Genomic DNA, 6642 nt, shown 5'->3' on the forward strand with positions numbered 1-6642 from the left:
AATCATGAAAAAAGGTCGAATTTAGACACGAGTCGTTTTTTGGTCAACAAATTTTTTGAACCCATCGATTTTAAGTTTGTTTGAATGTCAATTAATAATAGGGATTTGTAAGAATACAAAAAGGCATAAAATATAAAAATCAGACAATGTTTACCCGAGAAATTAATAAAAAAATCATCAATAAAGTTTTGATTTCGAGTCAAAAGAAGGTTGACTTTACGAACGAATCGGTGTTTTGTCTACAACATTTTTCTTAACAAAACCATATTAAATTTGCCTTGAATGTCAATTGATGGTGGGGATCCGTACGCATTCAAAAATGTATAACATTTTAAAATTAGACATTATTTACCCGAGATATTAAAAAAAAAACATCGAAAATGTTTCGATTATCGCAAAACCTCGATTTTGAAAAACAACGTGATGATTTTATGGAAGGTTATATCGCTGGAGTTATGTCGTTTTGGAACGTCATATCTCCATGCGGAGTTATGTCGTTTTGGAACGTCATATCTCCACGCGGAGTTATGTCGTTTTGGAACGTCATAACGAATCGGTTTTTTGTCTACAACATTTTTCTTAACAAAACGATATTAAATTTGCCTTGAATGTCAATTGATGGTGGGGATCCGTACGCATTCAAAAATGTATAACATTTTAAAATCAGACATTATTTACCCGAGATATTAAAAAAATCATCGAAAAAGTTTCGATTATCGCAAAACCTCGATTTTGAAAAACAACGTGATGATTTTATGGAAGGTCATATCGCTGGAGTTATGTCGTTTTGGAACGTCATATCTCCATGCGGAGTTATGTCGTTTTGGAACGTCATATCTCCGCGCGGAGCTATTACCCGAGATATTTTGAAAAACAACGTGATGATTTTATGGAAGGTCATATCGCTTGAGTTATGTCGTTTTGGAACGTCATATCTCCACGCGGAGTTATGTCGTTTTGGAACGTCATATTTCCATGCGGAGCTATGTCGTTTTGGAACGTCATATCTCCGCGCGGAGCTGTCGTTTTGGAACGTTATATCTCCGCGCGGAGCTATTACCCGAGATATTAAAAAAATCATCGAAAAAGTTTCGATTATCGCAAAAACCTCGATTTTGAAAAACAACGTGATGATTTTATGGAAGGTCATATCGCGGGAGTTATGTCGTTTTGGAACGTCATATCTCCACGCGGAGTTATGTCGTTTTGGAACGTCATATCTCCGCGCGGAGTTATGTCGTTTTGGAACGACATATCTCCACGCGGAGTTGATTTTCAAGCCGAACTCGATTTTGAAGAAAAACGTGACGTAACCCCTTGATTTTTTGTCGATTTGGGTCAAAATTAAGATTTTCATTCTGTTGATGCCAATCGATAGTACCGATCCTTACGAGTCCAAAACACGAGTCGTTTTTTGGTCAACAAATTTTTTGAACCCATCGATTTTAAGTTTGTTTGAATGTCAATTTATAATAGGGATCCGTAAGAATACAAAAAGGCATAACATATATATCTCCGCGCGGAGCTGTCGTTTTGGAACGTCATATCTCCGCGCGGAGCTATTACCCGAGATATTAAAAAAATCATCGAAAAAGTTTCGATTATCGCAAAAACCTCGATTTTGAAAAACAACGTGATGATTTTATGGAAGGTCATATCGCGGGAGTTATGTCGTTTTGGAACGTCATATCTCCATGCGGAGTTTTGTCGTTTTGGAACGTCATATCTCCGCGCGGAGTTATGTCGTTTTGGAACGACATATCTCCGCGCGGAGCTGTCGTTTTGGAACGTCATATCTCCGCGCGGAGCTATTACCCGAGATATTAAAAAAATCATCGAAAAAGTTTCGATTATCGCAAAAACCTCGATTTTGAAAAACAACGTGATGATTTTATGGAAGGTCATCGAAAAAGTTTCGATTATCGCAAAAACCTCGATTTTGAAAAACAACGTGATGATTTTATGGAAGGTCATATCGCGGGAGTTATGTCGTTTTGGAACGTCATATCTCCACGCGGAGTTTTGTCGTTTTGGAACGTCATATCTCCACGCGGAGTTATGTCGTTTTGGAACGTCATATCTCCATGCGGAGCTATGTCGTTTTGGAACGTCATATCTCCGCGCTGAGCTATTACCCGAGATATTAAAAAAATCATCGAAAAAGTTTCGATTATCGCAAAAACCTCGATTTTGAAAAACAACGTGATGATTTTATGGAAGGTCATATCGCGGGAGTTATGTCGTTTTGGAACGTCATATCTCCACGCGGAGTTTTACCGTTTTGGAACGTCATATCTCCGCGCGGAGCTGTCGTTTTGGAACGTCATATCTCCGCGCGGAGCTATTACCCGAGATATTAAAAAAATCATCGAAAAAGTTTCGATTATCGCAAAAACCTCGATTTTGAAAAACAACGTGATGATTTTATGGAAGGTCATATCGCGGGAGTTATGTCGTTTTGGAACGTCATATCTCCACGCGGAGTTTTGTCGTTTTGGAACGTCATATCTCCGCGCGGAGTTATGTCGTTTTGGAACGACATATCTCCGCGCGGAGCTGTCGTTTTGGAACGTCATATCTCCGCGCGGAGCTATTACCCAAGATATTAAAAAAATCATCGAAAAAGTTTCGATTATCGCAAAAACCTCGATTTTGAAAAACAACGTGATGATTTTATGGAAGGTCATCGAAAAAGTTTCGATTATCGCAAAAACCTCGATTTTGAAAAACAACGTGATGATTTTATGGAAGGTCATATCGCGGGAGTTATGTCGTTTTGGAACGTCATATCTCCACGCGGAGTTTTGTCGTTTTGGAACGTCATATCTCCGCGCGGAGTTATGTCGTTTTGGAACGACATATCTCCGCGCGGAGTTATGTCGTTTTGGAACGACATATCTCCGCGCGCAGCTGTCGTTTTGGAACGTCATATCTCCGCGCGGAGCTATTACCCGAGATATTAAAAAAATCATCGAAAAAGTTTCGATTATCGCAAAAACCTCGATTTTGAAAAACAACGTGATGATTTTATGGAAGGTCATCGAAAAAGTTTCGATTATCGCAAAAACCTCGATTTTGAAAAACAACGTGATGATTTTATGGAAGGTCATATCGCGGGAGTTATGTCGTTTTGGAACGTCATATCTCCACGCGGAGTTTTGTCGTTTTGGAACGTCATATCTCCGCGCGGAGTTATGTCGTTTTGGAACGACATATCTCCACGCGGAGTTGATTTTCAAGCCGAACTCGATTTTGAAGAAAAACGTGATGTAACCCCTTGATTTGTTGTCGATTTGGGTCAAAATTTAGATTTTCAGCCTTTTGATGCCGATCGATAGTACTGATCCTTACGAGTCCCAAATGGTATAAAATTCCAAAATCGGACATTATTTGGCCGAGATATGCCAATAAATCATCAAAATAGTCTGACATTACAAACACATCGGTTTTAGGTCAACAACTTTTTTGAACCCATCAATATATAATTTGCTTAAATGCAATTTGATAGTAGGGATCCGTACGAATTTAAAAAGGTATACAATTTAAAAATCTAACCTTATATAACCGAGATATTAAAAAAATTTCTTAAAAAAAGTTTTAATTTTTGAACCGAACCCGATTTTGAAAAAAAACATGATGTAACCCCTTGCTATTTTGTCGATTTGGGCCAAAATTTAGATTTTCAGCCTTTCGATGCCGATCGATAGTACTGATCGTTACGAGCCCCAAATGGTATAAGATTCCAAAATCGGACATTATTTGGCCGAGATATGCCAAAAAATCATCAAAAAAGTCTGACATTACAAGCACATAGGTTTTAGTTCAACAAGTTTTTTGAACCCATCGATTTTTAATTTGCTTGAATGCAATTTGATAGTAGGGATCCGTACGAATTTAAAAAGGTATAAAATTTAAAAATCTGACCTTATTTAACCGAGATATTAAAAAAATTTCTTAAAAAAAGTTTCAATTTTTGAACCGAACCCGATTTTGAAAAAAACATGATGTAACCCCTTGCTATTTTGTCGATTTGGGCCAAAATTTAGACTTTCATTCTGTTGATGCCAATCGATAGTACCGATCCTTACGAGGCCAAAATGGTATACAATTCCAAAATCCGACTTTATTTGGCCAAGATATTTAAAATAATCATGAAAAAAGGTCGAATTTAGACACGAGTCGTTTTTTGGTCAACAAATTTTTTGAACCCATCGATTTGAAGTTTGTTTGAATGTCAATTAATAATAGGGATTTGTAAGAATACAAAAAGGCATAAAATATAAAAATCAGACAATGTTTACCCGAGAAATTAATAAAAAAATCATCAATAAAGTTTTGATTTCGAGTCAAAAGAAGGTTGACTTTACGAACGAATCGGTGTTTTGTCTACAACATTTTTCTTAACAAAACGATATTAAATTTGCCTTGAATGTCAATTGATGGTGGGGATCCGTACGCATTCAAAAATGTATAACATTTTAAAATCAGACATTATTTACCCGAGATGTTAAAAAAATCATCGAAAATGTTTCGATTATCGCAAAACCTCGATTTTGAAAAACAACGTGATGATTTTATGGAAGGTCATATCGCTGGAGTTATGTCGTTTTGGAACGTCATATCTCCATGCGGAGTTATGTCGTTTTGGAACGTCATATCTCCGCGCGGAGCTATTACCCGAGATATTTTGAAAAACAACGTGATGATTTTATGGAAGGTCATATCGCTTGAGTTATGTCGTTTTGGAACGTCATATCTCCACGCGGAGTTATGTCGTTTTGGAACGTCATATCTCCATGCGGAGCTATGTCGTTTTGAAACGTCATATCTCCGCGCGGAGCTGTCGTTTTGGAACGTTATATCTCCGCGCGGAGCTATTACCCGAGATATTAAAAAAATCATCGAAAAAGTTTCGATTATCGCAAAAACCTCGATTTTGAAAAACAACGTGATGATTTTATGGAAGGTCATATCGCGGGAGTTATGTCGTTTTGGAACGTCATATCTCCACGCGGAGTTTTGTCGTTTTGGAACGTCATATCTCCGCGCGGAGCTGTCGTTTTGGAACGTCATATCTCCGCGCGGAGCTATTACCCGAGATATTAAAAAAATCATCGAAAAAGTTTCGATTATCGCAAAAACCTCGATGTTGAAAAACAACGTGATGATTTTATGGAAGGTCATATCGCGGGAGTTATGTCGTTTTGGAACGTCATATCTCCACGCGGAGTTTTGTCGTTTTGGAACGTCATATCTCCGCGCGGAGTTATGTCGTTTTGGAATGACATATCTCCGCGCGGAGTTATGTCGTTTTGGAACGACATATCTCCGCGCGGAGTTATGTCGTTTTGGAACGACATATCTCCGCGCGAAGCTGTCGTTTTGGAACGTCATATCTCCGCGCGGAGCTATTACCCGAGATATTAAAAAAATCATCGAAAAAGTTTCGATTATCGCAAAAACCTCGATTTTGAAAAACAACGTGATGATTTTATGGAAGGTCATCGAAAAAGTTTCGATTATCGCAAAAACCTCGATTTTGAAAAACAACGTGATGATTTTATGGAAGGTCATATCGCGGGAGTTATGTCGTTTTGGAACGTCATATCTCCACGCGGAGTTTTGTCGTTTTGGAACGTCATATCTCCGCGCGGAGTTATGTCGTTTTGGAACGACATATCTCCGCGCGGAGTTATGTCGTTTTGGAACGACATATCTCCGCGCGGAGCTGTCGTTTTGGAACGTCATATCTCCGCGCGGAGCTATTACCCGAGATATTAAAAAAATCATCGAAAAAGTTTCGATTATCGCAAAAACCTCGATTTTGAAAAACAACGTGATGATTTTATGGAAGGTCATATCGCGGGAGTTATGTCGTTTTGGAACGTCATATCTCCACGCGGAGTTATGTCGTTTTGGAACGTCATATCTCCATGCGGAGTTATGTCGTTTTGGAACGTCATATCTCCGCGCGGAGCTGTCGTTTTGGAACGTCATATCTCCGCGCGGAGCTATTACCCGAGATATTTTGAAAAACAACGTGATGATTTTATGGAAGGTCATATCGCGGGAGTTATGTCGTTTTGGAACGTCATATCTCCACGCGGAGTTATGTCGTTTTGGAACGTCATATCTCCATGCGGAGCTATGTCGTTTTGGAACGTCATATCTCCGCGCGGAGCTGTCGTTTTGGAACGTCATATCTCCGCGCGGAGCTATTACCCGAGATATTAAAAAAATCATCGAAAAAGTTTCGATTATTGCAAAAACCTCGATTTTGAAAAACAACGTGATGATTTTATGGAAGGTCATATCGCGGGTGTTATGTCGTTTTGGAACGTCATATCTCCACGCGGAGTTATGTCGTTTTGGAACGTCATATCTCCGCGCGGAGTTATGTCGTTTTGGAACGACATATCTCCACGCGGAGTTGATTTTCAAGCCGAACTCGATTTTGAAGAAAAACGTGATGTAACCCCTTGACTTTTTGTCGATTTGGGTCAAAATTTAGATTTTCATTCTGTTGATGCCAATCGATAGTACCGATCCTTACGAGTCCAAAATGGTATACAATTCCAAAATCCGACTTTATTTGGCCAAGATATTTAAAATAATCATGAAAAAAGGTCGAATTTAGACACG

Source organism: Drosophila virilis, chromosome 4 (assembly GCF_030788295.1).
Source record: "Drosophila virilis strain 15010-1051.87 chromosome 4, Dvir_AGI_RSII-ME, whole genome shotgun sequence".
Classification (NCBI taxonomy): domain Eukaryota; kingdom Metazoa; phylum Arthropoda; class Insecta; order Diptera; family Drosophilidae; genus Drosophila; species Drosophila virilis.